The following is a 22,137-nucleotide window of genomic DNA, read 5'->3' as shown; positions in this document are numbered from 1 at the left end:
AGTCCATATATCGAGCGTTTGTGTATTAAGCTTGGGATATGTGGGGCCCCTTGAGGAAAAGGGTCCTCTTGAAGGGTTGCCCCCCCCCCTCACGCCGCAGGGCTCGTGGCCGGGTTACGTCACTGAACACAAATTTAATGAACTGTAAATGTGTTCTCTGGGCATGTGGTACCCGCCCAATCCCGGATTTCACGGCTCATTTGTAAAAGCCACGTGGAAAACAAGGAAAGGGCAGTAAACATGTTACATAGTCACAGCCCTCTTCGATAGATCGCTCGGACGACAAGTCTGGCATTATGCGATTTGCAGCACGCGACCCTGGTAATACTTTACAGACTCTTCCCTCGCTGCCCGTGTGACTGCTTTTTCCAGAGAGGCAAGGAAAAGCAATACTTTTAAAGTATTATAGTTATAGTTAGTTACCTTAGGACACGAATCTTTTGTCTTTTGCCGGTTTTATGTCCAGCATATAGATGCACTGAGATGGCGGATATGTTCCGCAACCAGAGCTGTGTGTTGTTTGCATCCAAGTGCGCATGTTTGAGTAATGCTTATGTGTATGTATGACTGTGGATGTGTGTGTTTTGCGTGTTTGTATATTTGCTAGTGCGGCTGTGTTTATGTTTATTTTGTGTGTGGGTATGTGTATATGGTTGAATATGTGTGAGGCCCCTTATTTGAGAGTCTGGATCCGGGCACCTCTGCTCACCTCATAATATATGGCCGAGTGTCCGCAGGGCTGTTAAATCGCCACCTTGACCCAGGCGGTATTTTATTGGCATTCATTGCCAGCCAGTCAGTGCCTTGGTCAAACATACATGGGAAGTAAGCAGTGGTCGAAGTAGAGGGGATCTGAGGGACACGACATGCCCATACTTTTTAGGTCGAGCCCAAGCCAGCGTGCATGCGCTGCTCTGGCAATCTGCTGTAGTGGAGTAAGGAATAGAAGCCTCGCCCACTCTCCGCCCATATTTGCCATTGGCTTGTGTCATTGCCGGTTCTTAACCCCTTCCGTGCTCCTGTCGGCCGTTGGCCGTCGCAAGCACTACCTGGCTGGTGCTGCGAAACGGCCAACGGCCGAAGCGCCCCCCCCCCCCCCACTCTTAAGAAGGCCTGCACTGCGCCGAAATAACAGCCGCGGTAAACAGGTTAATACTGGCTTCTGATTCATAAATAGGCTTGTTATTCCCTCCTTAGTACCACCTCCTCTTCATTTGTCACCTCCCTTGGCAGATGGCCCCTTTATTTCGGTTGTTACACAGTAAATGTTATTTAGATTTTCTTTATCCAGTTTCTCTTACTGCAGGCACAACGTGCTTTGGTGCCTTCTTTAAAAAATGTCCGTGCCTCCCGTTGTCCGTGCTTTCTTTACCCCGCCACACCTCCGCCATCCCTCCTGTTGTCGTGATGCCTACCATTTGCAATAGGTCTCGCATTTAGGCGAGTTTGAGCTATTTTCATTGTAAATGACAATGTCTTTTAGTTATGTTTTGCTTTTTAAAACATAAAAAAAGCGCATAGTCATTTACAATGCCAATAGCTTAAACCTGCGTAAATGCGACACCTATTGCATTGCAAATGCTTGTAAGCTTTCATGAACTGCTCTTGGCAAATAACAACATTTGGATATCTACCAGTGCTTTTGTGTCGCTGTTCCTTTAAACTAAACAAGCACTTGCTTCAAGTGGAGGTTGTAGTGTAACATGTTGATGGAAGTGATATGTGAGTAGATGGAATTGTGGGGTCCGGTTCAATTTTCACATCCCAAAAATGGCGGCGACCTCGGCGGGTATGGCAGGGATGCTGTGCAAGTGGCTGACGACTGTCCTGCAGGGCTGGGGAGCAAGAGCCCGGGGCCTGTGCGTCGATCCTGGGTAGGAGAACATAACATTCAACTATGCTGAGGACACGTCATAACAGCGCAACTACAGAAAGGCGATGTGCACCCGTACATCACTCCGTTTGTCTTGAAGCCGAGAGTGACCCTACCACTCTGTCACAGCGCCTCTTTTGTTGCTCACTTACTACCCGTACATGCTGCTAAGTTGTCTCTCCCTGCCCTATTACCTCTTACGAACCAACTACTATCCCCGGACGTTTCTCTACCATTATAGATAACGTAATTGAGTCTGTTAAGGTGATACTATTAACACATTCTGTGAGATGCTGAGTCGTAACACTGGCAATAACTATTGCTGGTGTTCTCTGCCTTTTAAGTTCATTGAAATATTGAAAACTTTGAAGGCCGAAGTGGAGAAGGGTTCCATGTGAACAGCAGTTGAACATGGGTCAGTCGGTCCTAAGAGATGGGCGAGCGCCATTCGGAAGGGACGGGCGATGGCCTCCGTTGCCCTCGGCCGATCGAAAGGGAGTCGGGTTCAGATCCCCGAACCCGGAGTGGCGGAGACGGGCGCCCTCGCGGCGTCCAGTGCGGTAACGCAAACGATCCCGGAGAAGCCGGCGGGAGCCCCGGGGAGAGTTCTCTTTTCTTTGTGAAGGGCAGGGTGCCCTGGAATGGGTTCGCCCCGAGAGAGGGGCCCGAGCCTTGGAAAGCGTCGGGGTTAAAAAAAAAAAAAAAGAAAGAAAAAAAAAAGAAATATTGAGCATGGGCATGAGAGATTACATCAACAGAGGCAAGCATCTGTTATTTGCCTGTATTTTCACTGCCCTCCCTGCTTCACAAAGTTTGCCAAGCTTCTTGCCCTTTCTGTTTCACCCTACCCTTTTTCCTACTAGGGCGGTCTGGAATAAAAATGTATTGGGAAATCAGGTTGCTGACCCCCTGCTATCGGAACTCAGAGGTGGCAACTTTGTACAGGTAGATGCAGGATCAATCAATAAGGGGGTTATGAAGCACACTACTCACTGAGAGGGTCTCAGGGTGCTGTCTGGAGGGGAGGTGGGGGGGGGGGGGGCAGCTCCAATCAGTCAAAATGCCAGGTCTTGATGGTCCTCCTGAAGATGTGCAGAGTGGGTGCATGTCTGAGGTGGATCCGGAACTCGTTCCAGGGCTTTACTGCGACATGGGAGAAGGCTCTTTCACCTGTTCTGGCTCTGCTCATGCATTGGGTTTCGGTGAGGGTGAGGTCGGCGGATTGGATTTTTCTCTTCAGTACATGGAAGGCGATTCTTTGGTTGAGGTATTGGGGTCCGATGTTGTGGAGGCATTTGTATGCATGGGTGAGTATCTTGAAAGTTACTCTTTCTCGACAGGGAGCCAGTGGTCTCGCAGCTGAGGGGTGATGTGTTCATGTCGGGGACACCTAGGACAAGTCTGGCTGTGGTGTTCTGTATGGTCTGCAGCCTGCAGAGCAGAGATTTGTTGATACCGGTGTAACAGGCTGTAGTATACCCACAGGCCGGTGTATAACCGGGGTTAAACCGGCCTACACAAGATTATACCTGGGTATATTATGGCCTGGGCCAATTTAAACACTGGGGTATATTATGGCTAGGGGAGCTCTTGTGTGCGATGGCGAGTCCTCCTCCTGGGTGCTTGGGGTGGTCCTTCCTCTGGATCTTGCATCAGTCGGGGATGGCGGTGGCGATGTCAGGGAGGTGGGGTTGGCCCATGTTTCCGTGAAGAAGGTCGGATCCACAAAATTACAGATTAGTTACATTATTAGACAATGAAGCACATTTTTTTGCTGGCTTGTTATTGGAGGATCTCCAGGCATTAGCAGAAGAAAAATCTGTAATTCCCCAACAACAGACTGGCTTCATAAAATGTGTCGGGACAACGACAAACATACTAAGCATGGCTCTGCTTATGGATAATGCTGAGGCCACACAGTCGCCTCTATTTCTATGCTTCATTGATTACAAAGCCGCCTTCGATCATGTCAACCGCAGCAGACTGTGGTCCAAACTACACAGCTGGGGACTTCCACAGCCTTTACTCAAATTAATAATGAATCTACATACGAACACGTGGCTACAGGTGAAGCTGGGAAATGGAACGCATCTGTCAAGGCGCATACCTACGTAAAAAGGGTTAAAACAGGGCTGTGTTTTGACACCCACCCTTTTCAATCTGTACATTGCTGATTTAGTCCCGCTACTAACATGCCCCAAAATTAGGAGATATTTCCTTACCTTGTCTCCTCTATGCAGATGACATAGTCCTGATCAGCAAAACAAAAGTAGGGCTACAATATCTCTTAAACACAACGCGGGATTTCTTTCAAGCAAATGACCTGACGATTAACCTTGGCAAAACAAGAACAATGACAATCAGGAGAAAAAGGCATCAAACTGCTGCCTGGTTCTGGGGTGAGACCAGAATAGAGGACACAAATGAATACAAATATCTAGGCCTGAAGTTGGATACAGGCGGACGGTTTGTGGCACAGAAGAACAGCATAAGGCACAAAGGTCTAGCATTAGCAATTTCCCTAAAAACACGAAACTCCAAATTAACAGGCCCATCAATCCTACCACTCGTCGAGGTTGTTCGGGCAAAACTCCTGCCAACAATCACCTATGGCAGTGAGGCACAGAAAGGGAAGGACGCGTAAACATTCAATGCCACAGTAACAACGGCATATAGGGTCATCTTTGGGCTTCCGAAATACACTTCACCCGCCCAAATCAGACTTGAATTTGGCGTTCTGAAACAATCACTTGCTAGACAAGGGGCCTTTATCATCACTTGGGACAAAGTGCGAAGAGCAGAATGTGGCACGCTAAACGAACAGATGTGGAAGGAGCTACAATCGCACCCCGCATTACCAGCCGCTGAATTTCTACATAGCAGTCTACATAATTTGGGGCTAAACCAGCTTTGGGAAACACCGACAACCACCCCTACTTTCAAAAAATTAGTGTGGAAGACTGTGAAACTCCTTTCATGGCTGGAGGACAAGGATGCACTATCAAAGAGATCCCACGGCTGGATGATCCTGAATACCTACACGAAGCCGGGCATACAAACCTACTTCAACTTGGGTTAGGATAAAAATATAAAAATTGCTTTTATGAGATATAGGCTCGGACTGCTCCCTTGCACCAAGCATCTCCCTCCCTGGCTTCGGATCCAAGCTGGCTCTGCGTGCCGCTTATGTGGATCGGCTCAGGAAGACATGCTGCACCTACTATACTCCTGTAGAGAGCTTACAATGGAACAAAAGAAATGTCTGAAACAACCTTTCAATCAACGAGGGATCCGCACCAGGAGGCAAGCTCTGCTAGCATGTTTTGAATCGAGCAACCCACAATTGAACTGCAGAACAGTAAAATATCTGAGTCTGTGCGGCAGCAAAATGCCAGAAATACCGACAATAGGCACCTAACCAGAAATAGCATTTTTATAAATGGAAGGGGTCTGCAAACACTCTGAGTATACGATTTGGGAACTCAGACAATATGGCTTTTTAGATACAAGAGTTTTATTTATGCACATGATAGTTTTTAAATGAGTACATTTTTTTTGTATTGCAATGGTTTTCATTAACTATGCAAATAAATTAAACCTGAAACTTGAAACCGTGAAGAAGGCGACGTCTGGCAAGAGGGTGTTGAGGAGGTCCCAGATCTCTACTGTGTGTCTGTGCATGCAGGGAGTGCATGTTGAGGAGGATGCATGTCAGGGCTTCGGGGATGCTGGTGTCCGGTGCGGGGACGTCAGCTGTGGAGGTGCGGAGGGTGAAGGTTTGTCAGCAGTGTCAGCAGGAGGAGTGGCCATGGGTGGTGGGCGACGTAGACAGTTGGCAGTTATTACTTTCAGGGTCAAGTGCGAGGAGGGCAGCAGAGTCGTAGTGGTAGGTGGTTGGAGAACCAGGGTCCTTGGAGCTGGTTTCAGTCTGGTCACAGATGGGCACAGACTAGCTTGCTTTTGGCGCGCCTTCAGCACGCCAGCGGTGCACCTGCTGCGGTGGCCGCCATTGAATAGGGAAGGGGGAGGGAAGTGCAGCTGGGAGGCAGGAGCAGGAACCGGCACAGGGTAGGGGCTGCGGGGGCAGCAGTGGCGGGGAAGAGGATGGCGAAAACGGGCACAGAGAACACAGACAAGGGCACAAATAACAGGCAAAATAAACAGAGGCACAAAATTACAGGAAAACGACAGAGAAAGACAGAAAACAGGCACAAACACAAGACAGACAACAGCGGACCTGCAGAAGAGCAAGGCACTCCACCTGGACCACCAGGGATGAGGCGCAGGCAGGAGCCTGCGGGTGGAGGAGGGCCTCGAGCACCTACCTGTACAGGATAGCGGCAGTCGCACAACAGCAGAGCTGCTGGGGTAGAAAGCAGGTCTCTGACCAGGAGATCAGAGGTCTTGCTTAGACATCCGAGCAGCGGCTGCCATTAAATAGGGAAGGGGTAGGGAAGTGCTGCTGGAGGTGGGGGTGGGAACCGGCAGGGGGAGGGGCCATGGGGCAGCAGCGGCAGAGAAGAGGATGGCAAAAACGGGCACAGAGGACACAGACAAGGGCACAAATAACAGGCAAAATAAAAACAGGCAAAATAAACAGAGGCACAAAATTACAGGAAAAAGACAGACCTTTCGGGTGGAAGCAATTAGTGGTTGGGGGAACATTGGGGGTGGGAGGAAGGGGCGTTCAGTGAATTGTGACTGAATACCTTATTCATAACAGTTGAATAAAAAGAGTGACCTACACCATGTGGTCAGTGATCAAGGTAGACTTGTTTCAGCTGCACTGGCATTCCGTAGTTAGAACAGGGTAAGGGTGTCAAATCGATTCTGTTGTAGTCAATTGTCTGCTAGGGGTTCAGACCCTGGGGCTTGGGGTTAAGATTACGTAGCAGTGTTTTGGTTTAGCTTCAAAGAGGACACTATCCGGGATATAGAGGCAGTGATGGAAGAAGTGGCTAAATATGCTATTGGTCCTTGACAGGCGATGACAGACTATGCTAATGACGGTGGACGTAGAGGTCACAGTTGTATGGATGGTGACCAGATCATTATAATAGTCGAGTGCTAGGAGGTACAGAACATGGCTCACTTAAAACAATTTTCCAAAATCCAGAGAAAACGTGTAGTCTCTGTAATGCATCGCTGTTTGCTAGATGGCCTGGGGTGAAACGGAGGCTCTTACTAAGAAGTAGAATGCGTTCTGTTTTTTTCAGGGAATATAATGTGTCCTTTGGGTAAAGCTACCGACATTATTAATGTTAAATTGTGAAACTGTAAAAACATAGATGTGACGGAATTAGTTTTGATATATGTTAAATTGAGCTGTGTGGCTGAGTCAGTTTTAATTAAAGGTGAGTTTGGGACTTTCCTAAAGAGATGTAATGTATGCTTATGCGTATATACAGAAGATCATTTTGAGGTTTATCCTGGCCCCTTTCCTGACAAAGCATTCCTAATCTAGGGGTACACCTATTGCTTTCCCGTGCCATTGGAATTCATATCTCGTTCTTTCAAAAATGTGTGAGTCGAATGTGTCATAATATGAAATCTAATTTTTGGACTGGCACATCTTTTATGCTAAATGCATTTTTGAAAATTTTGTAGACGTGAAGCGAGTATAACAGAAAGTGCGCCTCTACCCCAATTTTGACCTTTGCATTTCACACCTTCATTTGTATAGTTTCAATTGGGATCGTATGCGCAGTGCCGCTATTACCTGAACAGGAAGGGGCAGGTTCTTAAGCAAAAATTCCCCTTTTTTTCTCAAATTCACGGGCTTCTGTTGAAACGAGTGATTAAGTTTTACAAAGGAATGCACAAATATAGGGGCTTACTTACAAGCCCCTTGTGCCACCATACGTCACTTTTCCCATGTTAAAAATGACGCAAAAGTGACGCAAGGGGCTTGTAAATCTGCCCCATAGTTTCCATGGTGATTGGTGCATTCAGTTTGTGTAAATGTACTTCACGCAGTGAACACCTGTCCCATCCCTGTGCCAAAGGCAAAGAATTTAGGTTTTCTGATTGACAACGACTTAACACTCACCTCACAAATTATTCAAGTTACCTCGGCCTGCTTTTTTATGATTAAGGTCCTGCGAAAAATACTGCACTTTATTCCTTTCTCTTTAAGAAAAAACGGTAGTAGAAGCCTTGGTTTTATCGCGAATCGACAACTGCAATGCGCTATATTTTGGAGCTGGGGAAAAACAGCTTTCCAAACTTCAGTCATTGCAGAACGCTGCCTAAAGAATACTGTTGGATCTTCCAAAACATCACCCGACGTCGAGTGGCATAAGGCAGCTACATTGGCTCCCAGTCCGACGACAGGTGGACTTTAAGGTGTTCTGCCTAGTTCACAAAGCTGTATAAGGAGGAGGTGCAGCGGATATCAAATCTCTCTTTCCACGGTATGTACCGACCCGCGCATTAAGGTCTGGCAGTCTGGGGCTGGTCTGCCTCCCTAAGATAAGAAGAGCCCGATGGGGAGGCAAGGGTTTTTCATTTCAAGCGGCAAAGCTATGGAATTCCCTCCCTACAGAGCTACGCTTGCAAGCTAACAAGATGTTGTTCAGAAAGGCATTAAAACCTAGCTTATCATAAAATCCTAGTTCAGGAGCAGCCACTCCTTATCCTCACTCAGCGCCAAGATGCCTTGGCAATAGTGCGCTTAATAAATAATTCAGTGAATCAGTCAGTCAGTTGTACATGCTGCAAGTAGAATTGTAGTTCACGTTGTCAATGGTCAAATGGTCCGATTGCAATTCTCTAGGTGAGTAATATACATGCACCAAGTAGTATGTAGTTTTGTGCAACTTCAGTAAATTACGTTTGTTTGGGGAGTTGTACATGCAGTTAGTGGAAATGTTCTGTTTCTAGTGGAAACAAGTGTATATCTGAAAATCTACGCCTAGTAGGCTACCCTTCTTCATGCACTTAATTCCCACTCTGTTGATTAGTCACATGAGACTAGGTTGTTCGTCCTGCTTGGGGTGGAGCATGCTTTGCTTTTGGAGGGCATGGTGGTTTGGTGTCATAAGTATGTTTTCCTTTATCTGGTTCCTGGACCTTTTGGCTGTTAGGGTGGTGGGCTATGCTGATGTCTCTTAATTCCTATTTTTCATTTGCATTTTCTGGTGATTCTGATATTGTCTGGTGATGTGGAAGGGATGTGTTTGATATTTTGTGCTGTCTTGGTGGATTATTGGAAAGGATGGAACATGTTTTATCTTGTCCTGAGTGGTTATACCATGGAATGTGCTGTCGGTGACTGGCACAGAACTGCCTTGGGGGCATTTGGCAATAGATGTATAAACAGGAAAACGTTGTGCTTGTATCCTGAGAGATGATTAATTTAGTGGTATTTTCCATGGACCCTAAAGTTCTTTTTCTTTCAGTCCCATGGCTTCTTGCTTCAAGGTCTGTGTTAGGGGGTAGTTCAAGAAGGCAGATTTTTATGGGTATTTCATAGCTATGTTCTCTTTGCTATTAGGTCATGTCTCTTAAACTTGCAGGAATCTAAACTCTAAAGATCTCAAAGACGAGAGAATAAAGACGCTGACCAAATCAGAGAGAAGGGTTCAAAGCAAAGGAAACACCAGCAGTAGAGACACACATAACCAGCTCTGACTAAGCCTTCTATTGTGAAGTTAAGGTGAAGAGGGTTGACCATACCTTACAGGGTGGGTAGAAACAACTTCATTCATCATCTGCCACTTTGGGAGTGATTGCCAAGCCTCTTTCAGAAGATAGTATATACCATTCTCTCTGCTCTCACTTTCCTGCCCCAAAGTCTTTACTCATTGTTGAGGATCCAAAAAAGCAGTGACAGCATTTTTGATGACTATTTCGACAACAACCACTTTAGCACAAACATGAATTCAATTTGGCACCCAAATACCATCTAACATAAAACTGGATGAACTGAGCACAGATGGTGACTGCACATTGATTATTGTTTTTGTTCCAAAATGGTGAGAGGTGGTGATGACAATGCAGATGGCATTCACAAGACCATCTACCCATGGATGCGGGTGAGGATTATGGCGACAAATAGGGAGACTTGCTTCCTGTCTGTACATAAAGTGTAAGCTCTTGGAAAATTTGCCTCTTCTGTTGTCACTTAAACGTATGATAGAAAATGTAATATCCCTGCAGGCAACAAAATGCTAATGTCTTTCTGTGTGGATTATGTTGACACTCTTTTAGCACCTAAAGTTGGTATATCTGGGATCCCAGTTTTCCAGGATCCTATTGTCCGACAATAGGTATTTTTGTTATCCATTTATCAGTGCCTTTCCAGTTTCCTAAAAAAAAAGAAATAGAGTCTCCGCCATCTTTAGTGAGGGCAAAGATAAAATAGTCCTATTTGAAAGTGTGTGACCAACAGTATCAAATATGTTTTTAGGTCAAGCCAGCGCACATGCACTGCTCTGGCGATCTGCTGTAGTGAAGTAGGGAATAAAAGCCCCATCCACTTCCCTGCCCATATTTCCCATTGGCTTGTGTCATTGTCCATCTGATTCATAAATAGGCTTGTTAGTCCCTCCTTAGTACCGTCTCCTCTTCATTTGTCACCTCCCATGGCAACTGGCCCCTTTACTTCGGTTGTTACACAGTGCATGGTATTTAGAATGTGAGCACTATTTTCTTTATCCAGTTTCTCTTACTGCAGGCACGATATGCTTTGGTGCCTACTTTACAACCCCGCTCTCCCTCCCGTTATCCGTGCCTTCTTTAACCCCCCCATAATCCCTCCCATTGTCACGCCTTCTTTGCCACAGGTCCTCGCTCCCTCCTTCCAGTTGTGAGGTCTACCATTTGCAGTAGGTCTCAAATTTACGCGAGTTTGAGCTATTAGTATTGTAAATGACAATGCCGTTCAGTTAGTGTTTTGTTTTTTGAAACATGAATAAAACGCATTGTCATTTGCAAGGCCAATAGCTTAAACTGGCGTAATTCTGACAATTAAAAGGCTTCAGCTGACATGTAAGGCAGACAGTGTCCTGTTCTGCGAAACCGAGGGAACCACACACAGATATGCAAGTCAGCTTGCCAGGGCGCCTGCTTGCCTGAAAGAAATCTAAATGTGCACAATTGGGTAATTCGCAATGTAAAGGGTGTCTGGAAGGGTATTGGCTTTAATTGATGTAATCCCTTGAAGTTTCCTGATGACACACGTTTATTTTTTAAAGAGGCAATGTAAGGCAGCTATCAGCTAAGCTGAAAAGTGTGCTTTTAAAAGACAGTTGTAAAAAAAACTGCATTATGTGCATTCTGGGTATTACTAAACACTGTATTTTGAAAGCACTTTTTTATCGTAAACCTCTGCAAATTTTGTTGCAGCCTATCTTACATTGTGAATAATGCAAATTCAAAATAATGACAAACATGTTCACAGTGCTTTCTGTCACAAACAAGACAGGGACCTTGTTGCACTAAAGATGCACAAGTTACCATTCTCCAATTGCATCAACCAGGATTCAATTCTGTAGCGGTTTCATAATGTCTGCATTTCCCACTGATGTACATAATTTACATTAAATTTTCATTTAAGCTGTGCGTTATTATATGTGTAGTTACCTGAAGGGGAAAGAGCTAGGGTCTGGCTAATTAAGCAAGGGGGAGGGAGATGCATGGCCCCCGTCCCGGGACTGTATTCCCCTCATTTCCTAGTTGGCCAGACCCCGGACGATAGGGTCCCTGGCGCAAAAAAAAGCCAGCAGAGAGGGCTCAAAGGAATGGTTGTGTATGGTGGTGGATGGCCAGGCCCTGCGGCTAACACCTGCTGCGCATAGCCAATGTATGGAGGCGGGCAGATGGATTAATTTATGGCAATTAAATATTAATTTATGTTAAAAAAAACTAAAAGTCTACTGAAAACACCAAAGGTTACAGGGACGTTATAGTTAGGAAACAGAATTAAAAAACCTTAGAAATTCACACAAAAAACAATGGTTACATGAATGTTATAGTTAACTTCAGATTTTAACACACAAAACCATAGAAATTCAGCAGTTATACTTGGATTTATGTTAATTTTAATGTTAACGTTAACTGGGATTTATAGAGCGCATATTCACTGGCAAGTCTCTTAGTGCTGTGAGAGAGTAACTAAACTCTGTCTACGGTCTTTTCCTGAAAGTGAGAAGGGTGGATTCCTTATGTGGTCTCTCTGGTAGCCTATTCCATAATTGAGGGATCAATACAGAAAAGGCTCAGCCACTTTTAGAGGTTGTTTTAAATCATGGGCAGGCCAGTAGGTCTGCCCCTGATGACCGGAGGGTACATCCAGGCATATAGTTCCCTAGGCACTCCTTGATATATATGGGGCCTGGCCATGGATGGCTTTGTGGGCACTGCAGAGGCCTTTGAACCTTGCTCTCTGTTTAATGGGGAGCCAGTGTAACTATTGCAGTAAAGGAGTAACAAGGGCCCGTCTAGGGAACCTGAAGATCACACTAACTGCATCGTTCATGTGCACTTGCAGTTTAATATGCAGTTTTCAGGAAGATCAATGTATAGGGCATTGCCGTAATCCAGCTGTGACACAATCATTGCAGACACGACTATCTGTAGTGTACCGAATTAAAGAATGAGGGCGAGTTTCCGCAGTTGCCTCAGTAAGCCCACGCAGGCCCTCGACCACTGTGGAAACTTGGTTCGACATGGAGAGTTTTGCATCTATTTTGATGCCTAGATTTTATACAACTGGGACTGGTGTAGCTCTTGTGGCCAGAAGATGTCATTCAAGGTTTTTTTTGTTGGTAGTAATGGAGAGGACCTCGGTTTTATCGGGATTGATTTTAAGCGAATTGGCTGTTATTCAGTTAACCGTGTACCTAAGTATGTTTTGCAATCATGCATGGGCCTGGGAGGAATTGTCAATCAGGAGGATAATTTGTGTGTTGTCCGAGTAACACTTGGCAATCCATGCGGGCCAGAGCGGCCACAAGTGACTGGAGGTAGATGTTAAAGAGAAGAGGGGACAGGGCTAAGCTCTGGGGAACTCTGCAGGTTAGTGCGCTGATATTAGACACCCGATCACCGAGTTGGACCCTTTGAGACAGACCTAACAGGAAGGACACAATCCATTGGGATGCCAGCTCATTGGTACCCAATTCTGAGATCTGGGCCAGTAGTTGTTCGTGATTGACCATCTCAAATGCCACTGATAGGTCTAATAGAACCACGGCACTAGGCTTCCTGTAGTCGGCAGTGAGTCTAAATTTGTCCAGCACTGACAGCATCACCAGCTCTGTGCTGTGGTGGGTGATAAAGCATGCACTGTAAAGATTGACAAAGTGCACGCCTTTTTCTTCTTTACTTTTGTCTAATTTATGCCACTGTATTTTCTTTTGTCGCGTGCTTCCCCACAAAGCGCGGACAGCCCCAGGCTGCACTGTTGAATTATAACGCACTGGAACGGGATTGGATTCCACCCCATGTTGGGTGCACAGCTTAAGTGTCCATTGCATTCCAAAATAACTCCTGTTCCAGTGCGTTATAGTTCAACAGCGCAGCCTGGGGCTGTCCGCGCTTTGTGAGGAAGCACGCGACAAAAGAAAATATAGTGGCATAAGTTAGACAAAAATAAAGAAGAAAAAGGTGTGCACTTTGTCAATCTTTACAGTGCATTGTTTGAAAATTTTCAGCCCGTTGGTCAAGGAGCACCCATTGTAAAAACTTTGACAACATTGGAGAAACAGTCAAAACGTCACAAGAGGGACAATTGTTTAAACACATATTGATAACGTTTTCATAAGATTTGTATTGTATGCAATATATATGGAGGATGGCATATGTTTTAATGTCGAAAAACAAAATTCGAACAAAAAATGTTGGAGTTGCAGAAATAGTTTGATCTAGATATGATGCTTTGAAGATCGTAGCATGTGTATTTTAAACTATCAACGTTAGATTTTAACATCTACGGGAGGGCGGGGCATTAAAAGATGGGTATTGAGTTAGACGAGGAAGATTAAACAGCGAGTGGGGTTACGGAAGGAAATATGGTGCCTGACATCGGAGAAACAATTTCACACACGGAGTGCATTGTGGGTTTTGGAGGCGGTGTTCAAGTGGGGGAGGGTTAATGAAGTGAGGAGATTGTTTGGAAACAGGTGGATTTGAGGGGCGGAGACAAACTGTGGAATGAGAAGCCCGGTTTAGAGGGTGTAGCACACTAGGCTGAGATCGGTTTGGTGAGAGAGCAGCCAATACGAACGTGAACATTTTGGAAGATATGGATAAGTTATTACCATGAAGGAGTTGGGAAGAGCTTACAAAGTTTAAAAACACACAGCTGAACGAAAGATAGGGCAGTGTAGTAAAGAAAACAGTTAGGATTGATTGGGAGGGGACATGGGAAAGTCGAAAAGCATGACAAAGGTGGGAGTTATGCAACGCTGCTGGGAGGTTGTAATATGAGGGGCACGAAGAGTGAAAGGGTGAAAGGCACGGAGGAGAGCAGGGATACTCATCAGAAAGAGTAGCACTATGCTACGTTTTTTAGTGGGAAAAACGTTGATTTGGGAGAGCGGGATGGGCTGTTATGTGCACTCAGGATTGTGTAAGGGTAATAGCATAGTCTAACAGAATGTATTTTGCATTTTAGAATACCCCTGATGAAGGGCCGGACAGAAGGCCCAAAATGCATTGGGTAAACAAGTTTTATGGATGTGTATAAAACTTACATACACTTTTCATGATGCAGAATAAGGCTTGGATTAGCATGTCTGCTTCAGAAAGAATCGAGTGAAGATGCAAGCGTTCTCTCTTGTGATTTGCGTAAAAGTAAGAAGAAATGATGAAGTTTTGACTCAGATGATGAATAAAAAGGATTTGGACAAAAGGATCAATGTGATGGCATTTTTTGGAATGCAAGGGACACTTAAGCTGTGCACCCAACATGGGGTGGAATCCACTCCCGTTCCAGTGGGTCCTAAAGACTGCCTGCCGTTCCTGGAGTAGCTTTTGTTCCTCAATAAAGAGTGACAGAGTTTTGAGGACATGTTGTTCCACTACTTTCGCCAGGAAGGGGAGCTGGGAGAAGGGCCTGTAGGACTTAAGATCGGCTTCATCTGCCCTTAGTTTTTTCAGTAGAGGGATAATCCTGGCTTCCTTGAGGTTAGTGGGGACACAACCCATCTCCAGAGATGGGTTAAGCAGGCCATTGAAGTGCCCTAAGGTAACTAGAACTCATGCCTTTGCCATGCACTGCTAGTTACCCCAAGTTTTACATCACTCATCACATCTTCTATGACATCATTAATAATATCACTGCAACATTTGCTGTTAAATTATTGATGAGAAAACTGTGTGTGCTAGGGGCACAAGTTATAGTTACCGTAGGGCAGAAGTTATAATCACTTGAGATAACTCTAACTCTAAGGCTGTATTTCTATCATTTTGTGTGTGTAAAATCTGAACCTAGCTATAACGTCTCTGTAACCTTCAGTTTTTTAGTGAATCCCGAAAGATTTTTTATTTCTATTTCCAAACTATAACGCCCCTGTAGCATTCAGTTTTTTCAGTGAATGTATATACTACCTGCTGGTGGTCGTCAGTAGGCAGTTTTAGTTAGGACCTAGTTTCAATAGGAAAAGCATTGTTTCACTTGGAAATAACTTCGGCGTCTTTTGACGAATCTTAATGAAAATTAATTAAAAAAGTGCCAAGATAGGTTTTAGTTGTCATGGAAAGTTTGGGGGTGATTAGTGCAGTGGGGACCAAGAATTTGGGGTGTGAAATATGGTTGATTTTATAATGCTAATTCCCATAGGAACCTTTAGCCACACTTACAGCCTCTTTGAACAGACTTACACTAAATTTGGCAGGGAGTTAGATGTCAGTTCAAGGAAGTGCTGTTTGCTTATTTGGTGTAAATCTGTTTAGTAGTTTTTGTGAAATTTAAGCTGAAAATTATAGTGATCATTTTTGCCGTGGATATTTTGTGGAGGTTTTGTGATTAATCGTTAATGCATGCACCAACGGGAATGCTGTGATTGGCTGGATGGAAGCTGACTAGAAACTTGCGGCTGCCATTTTATTGATCGGGAATGGTTCCCGGGGCTGAAAGTTTGTGTGAAAGCCACATAAGGGGTCAGGGTGGAGAGATTCTGACCACATGGTTGAGTAATGGGAATGTTAGTGACACAAGTTATGTGTCCAAAATTTATTTTTTTGATCACGCGCGATATGTGCGATGCCACCGTGACCGCCAGGGCAGTCCCCCATGTTCCCCCCACCGGGGACATCCCGACTATCAATGTCGTCACGAATATTGGTGAAAATGTATAAAAATATATCAGTGACTCATTAATACACATTGTTATAGAGATATTGAGATTTGATAAATGTTTTTTTGAGGTATTTATATATTTAGTTATCTACTATGATAGCTAGAATTAATTATATAGTTAAAATTTTTGGATGTGTTGGTGGGCATTGAATGTCGGCATTTGTTTTTCACTTTTGCGACATGTCCGCAGGCATCGCAATTACCAACGTCATTGCGACCTTCAGCGTCAACGCGAAAACATAAAATATGTTTTAGAGATGGTTTTTACTGGAATTCTCTGGAAAAACATGACTTTAGAGAATACTGTATGAAACCACTAGTGTGTATAATACTTTAGTATGTGTTGATATATGCATTTTACACTTTATGGAAAAGGTGCGATAGTCGCAGTTATCAACGTCATTTCGATGCCCTGCAAAAACAGAAAAAAAGGCCTTAAAGATGGATTTTAAAGAAACTTAGTACAAAAACATGAGTTTAAATGTTTTTAAAGAAGTATGTATATAGTAATATGTGTGGGGTAATTTTCTGAATGGATTTTTTTACATTTTATTTTGGACAGGTTGGTGGTCATTAAATGTCTGTTTTTGTTTTCCGTTTTTGTAATGTATCTGCGGGGATCACGATGTTGTCACGAAGATTGTCGAAAGTTAAGGAAAAAAAAACCTTTAGAAAAAAAAAGGGCTTGAGAATCCACAATGCATTTTACCAAAGGCAGCAACTGATGAAACTTTAACCCTCTCTGGCCAAACCAAGTATTCTGCATGTTTGGCAAACCCAAGTCCCTGTCAATACCTCTCTTTTTTGCAGCATCTTTAGCCAAAAAGCTATAGCTGTGGTTGATAATCCATACTTTAAGCATTTTGAAGTGAAGGAGCAATAGTAGTCAGGGGAAGGCTGGAGCTCAATGAAAAAGCAGGTAAAAAGGAGGTTATATACATATATATATATATATATTACCTACTGGCGGTCGCCAGTAGGTAGTTATAGTTAGGATTTTTTTCAATGTTAAATCTCAAAATTCTATTTGGAATAACTTTGGCGCCGGTTGACGAATCTGCCTCAAAATTTCCTCAAAATGGCCTTGCGGCGTTCCGGTCCTTCCCTGAAAGTTTGGGGGGGATTCGTCAAGGGGGGGGCCGAGGTAAAAGGGGGGTCCCAAAACGCGTTTTCCCCATGTTAATTTCCATAGGGCGGTCGATTTCACTTTTAATCCGAACGGCTGAATGGATTTCCACCAAACTTGGCAAAATTGTAGGGACTGGTAGCCCGATGTGCCTTTGCTATGTCTCAAGATATGTGGTCCAGTGGATTTTGAGTAATTAAGGTTCAAAAAAATATATATATCTATAGCCGCGCTCCGGTACGCGCACCGGTACGCGCACCGGGCGCGCCACGCGACTTGCGCGCAGAAAGCTGATTGGCTCTGGGGTGTCTGTAAACATTCTAAACAGTCCGGAGCGGCCGCCATCTTGTGTCTCGGTAGGATCGAGACACGAGAGGTGGCCAAAACAAAGAGGGAAATGACCATAAGGGGGCAGAGTAGACCCCCCCTTGACCTCCTAGGTTTTATGTAGGGGCCATAAAAGGGCCCCGCGGGGCAAAAAAAAAAAATATTTTTTTTTATTTTCGCGGGGGGAGCGCCCGGTACGCGCACCGGTGCGCGTACCGGGGAGCGTACCGGTGCGCGTACCGGGGAGCGTACCATGGGGAAAAAGAATGACAGTTTTAAAAGTAGCTGTTTAAAAAAAAAATATGTTTTGTTGTTTTTTTTATACATACACATACATATATATAAATGCATATGCATATATATATGCATATATGTGTATATGTGTGCGTGTAGAGAGAGGTAGAGAGGTAGAGGTGTAGAGGTAGAGAGGTAGAGAGGTAGCGGTAGAGAGGTAGAGATTAGTAGAGAGAGAAGAAGAGAGAGGTAGAGAGGTAGAGAGTAGAGAGTGAGTAATAGAGAGTAGAGAGTGAGTAGTAGAGAGTAGTAGAGAGCAGTAGAGAGAGTAGCAGAGAGTGAGTAGTAGAGAGTAGTAGAGTGAATAGTAGAGTGAGTAGTAGAGAGTAGTAGAGAGTGAGTAGTAGAGAGTGAGTAGTAGAGAGTGAGTAGTAGAGAGTAGTAGAGAGTAAGTAGTAGAGTGAGTAGTAGAGAGCAGTAGAAAGTGAGTAGTAGAGAGTAGTAAAGAGTGAGTAGTAGAGAGTGAGTAGTAGAGAGTGAGTAGTAGAGAGTAGTACAGAATGAGTAGCAGAGAGAATAGTAGTGAGTAGTAGAGAGTGAGTAGTTGAGTGAGTAGTAGAGACTAGTAGGGAGAGAGTAGTAGAGAGTGAGTAGTAGAGAGTAGTAGAGAGTGTGTAGTAGAGGGAGAGTAGTAGAGAGTGAGTAGTAGAGAGTAGTAGAGAGTGAGAAGTAGAGAGTGAGTAGTAGAGAGTGAGTAGTGAGTAGTAAAGAGTGAGTAGTAGAGAGAGAGTAGTAGAGAGTGAGTAGTAGAGAGTAGTAGATAGTGAGTAGTAGGGAGTAGTGAGTAGCGAGTAGTAGGGAGTGAGTAGTAGAGAGAGAGTAGTAGAGAGTAGTAGAGTAGTAGAGAATGAGTAGTAGACAGTGAGTATTTGAGAGTAGTGGAGTAGGAGAGAGTAAGTAGTAGAGAGTAGTGGAGAATATTCCAAAGTTTGGCACAGCACCACTTTCACAATGAGTCCAATCAAATCATATCACTTAGAGTCCTTATTGAAGCGCTGAATCTTGGTGTATATTAAAATGCTTTTATTTTCCTTAAGTTTATGTACCACAGCCAGCCGAAACGTTTCGTTCTGTACAACAGATCTTCTTCAGGGCGTTCTTATTTCCTTCAAGTTATATCGGTATCCAGTTGTCATATAACTAGATATTTCTTCCAAATGTTAGACGAGACATAAGTATATTCTTATTCAAAGTGACTAGGTATCAATTTTACCCACACAATTCGGGCAGACTTGAGTAATTTATAGCATCCTCAAAGTCAGTCTTTCAAAAATTCCAAAGTATAGGACATGATAATCCAAATCCAAATGTTTCTCAAGAAAAGTCATTTACAATCGTTCGGAATATCGGTGTTTGGGCAGATATGATCCAGGGACCCCCAGTATGCAAGGGGAGTTAGTCCCCCCTCTGCAAACGCACCAGTGGCCTGCATTGCAGAGAGGTGTAACAAGGGTGTGGCCTCATTACACTTCTCTGCAATGCAGCTCCCTCGCGCATACTGGAGGCTCCTGGTGGACTAGTTGACCCCAGGGACCCCCAGTATGCAAGGGGAATTAGTTCCCCCTCTGCAAACGCGGCAGTGGGCTGCGTTGCAGAGAGGTGTAACAAGGGGCATAGTCTCATTACACCTCTGCAATGCAGCCCCTGGCGCATACTGGAGGTTCCAGGTGGGCTAATTGGCCCCCAGGGGCCCCCAGTATGCAAGGGGAATTAGTTCCCCCTCTTCAAACATGCACAGGGCTGCATTGCAGAGAGGTGTAAAAAGGGTTGTGGCTTCATTACACCTCTCTGCAATGCAGTCCCCTGGCGCATACTGGAGATTCCTGGTGGGCTTTCAGGTCTTATATAGTTAGGAATTAGCATTAAAAAAACCTTTGAAATTCACTGAAAAAACCATAGGTTTCACACCAGTTATAGTTAGGAATTAGCATTTAAAAAACCTTTGAAATTCACTTAAAAAAACCATAGGTTTCACACCAGTTATAGTTAGGAATTAGCATTTAAAAAACCTATTAAATTCACTGACAAAACCATAGGTTTCACACCAGTTATAGTTAGCTGGAAATGTTACTGACATAAAACCATTGAAATTCCCACGTTATAGTTAGTTGGACTCACTATAACTTGCGCGCCTGCAATGCACTGCTGATGACGTCACATATTACATCACTCATGACATGGTCAGTGACATCACTCATGACATCACTGATGACACCATCCAGTGAATGTGTGTCTTTCTGAAAAATACATTTGTTTTATATATGTATTTGTAAAGGTCGATGGAAGAATAAATGTTTAAATAAGTGTGTAAATGGATGTTTTTTAAAAAAAAAAATTGGTTGGTTAACTGGCTTATTAAGTGTATCTTAGTGAATACATATATTAGCGAGTATTGTTTAAATATTTAAATGTTTGTATCAGTGTTTCTCTTTGTGTATAAGTGGCTGCAGGGGTTGGTGACTGACTCACTGTTTGTATGTGTTTTGAAGACAGCATATGTGCAGGACTGTATGGGTATATGAGTGTGTATATGTGTGTGTTAGTGAGTGAATGACTGTCTCACTAGTGTCTTCATTAGTAACGACATATGTTTTAATCTAGTATATGTGAGTATTGATGTATATAAGTGAGTATAGTATAGATAGTGAGAGATTGTAGGAGTTCCTGTTTAAATAAGTATGTGTTTCTATAAGTGATTGTTTAAGAGAGTAAGTATGTGTAAGTTTCCTTAGAAGTAAGGTGGTAGTGTGTGTATAAATGTATATGCAAATAAATGGATGTTCAATAGTTTATTAGCATGTGTGAGTATGTGTGTGAGTAACTTTTGGATGACTGCTGCTGATGTGTAACAGGATGTATAGGTGTATCACTACATATGATGAGTGAGTATATATATGAGTGACTATATAGAACTGTTGGTGAATGAGTGGATGTGTATATAGATGGTGGAATTACTGAATTGGTTGTTGTTACTGGTTTGGGTATCTCCATTTTTTTGAAAATGTTTGTTTCTATTTTTGAATATGTGTTTCAAGCGTTACATTACACTGAAATTAGGTCTGGTACTCTGTCACAAGGATGGTGTCATCAGTGATGTCATGAGTGATGTCACTGACCATGTCATGAGTGATGTAATATGTGACGTCATCAGCAGTGCATTGCAGGCGCGCAAGTTATAGTGAGTCCAACTAACTATAACGTGGGAATTTCAATGGTTTTATGTCAGTAAAATTCCCAGCTAACTATAACTGGTGTGAAACCTATGGTTTTGTCAGTGAATTTAATAGGTTTTTTAAATGCTAATTCCTAACTATAACTGGTGTGAAACCTATGGTTTTATCAGTGAATATATATATATATATATATATATATATGCAACATACTCCATGTAAGAATTAAAGCCCCCTTTTCCTCCAATTTGGTTGTCGGTATCTTCTTGTGTAAGAAGATTGTGCTATATATATATATATATATACATATGTCAAGACTGCGCTGTGGCACTGCCGAAGCACAGAGATGTGACATATGTACATGAATTTGTTGCAACTCTGTGCTTCCCTCTGCACTGCTGCACAAACTGCAGCCATACGGTGACACAGGCCCTTGCACCATGGTGCAAGGATGTCTGTGTCATGCGGAGATTGTTTTTGTGTAGGAAGGGTCCCCTTCCTTCACAAAAACAATCAGTAAAGTCATTTCCCTCTTTCAATGTATGCAGTGGAATGTAAAATATTGTACCTGCACTTGTGTTAGTGGCTATACCATTCCTTAAGTATATGACTAATACCTGGAGTAATTTCAGTGCTGCAAAGAGAGTGCATGCTAAATTTATTAGTGCTTAGGTATTGGCAGAGTGATAGGATACATAGATAGTGCTGGATGGTTGAATGGAGTAGTTCATGGGACAGACAGAAGTATCACTAGTCTGCATAGATACTAACTAAGAATTTAAAAGACTGTATCCATGATATGTAGCTGAGTAGAGGTCTGCATGCATAGTGCACAGAATATTGTAGCTGTACTAGTCTTACTGGCTAGGCCATTCCTTAGGTACATAACTAGTAACTAGAATCATTTCAGTGCTGCAAAAAGAGTATATGTTGAATTTATAAGTGTTTATGTACTGTGGAGTGACAGTAGTAGATATAAAAAATGCTAAACATTTTTTTCAGTTATTACAGGTGCCTAGGTATTGGTGGAATAATAGGATAA

General features: G+C 43.6%; 1 protein-coding gene across 5 annotated transcripts in view; it reads left to right on the top strand.

The window, feature by feature from the left end:
* The window catches only part of LOC147708010 (N-acetylglucosamine transporter UNC93A-like), a 493,060-nt gene that overhangs the window by 394 nt on the left and 470,529 nt on the right, over nucleotides 1–22,137 (top strand). The window lies entirely within an intron of this gene.

Source organism: Lissotriton vulgaris, chromosome 6, assembly GCF_964263255.1.
Source record: "Lissotriton vulgaris chromosome 6, aLisVul1.2, whole genome shotgun sequence".
NCBI lineage: Eukaryota > Metazoa > Chordata > Amphibia > Caudata > Salamandridae > Lissotriton > Lissotriton vulgaris.
The sequence above is the reverse complement of the archived record's forward strand: the minus strand, read 5'-3'. Positions and strand labels throughout refer to the sequence as shown.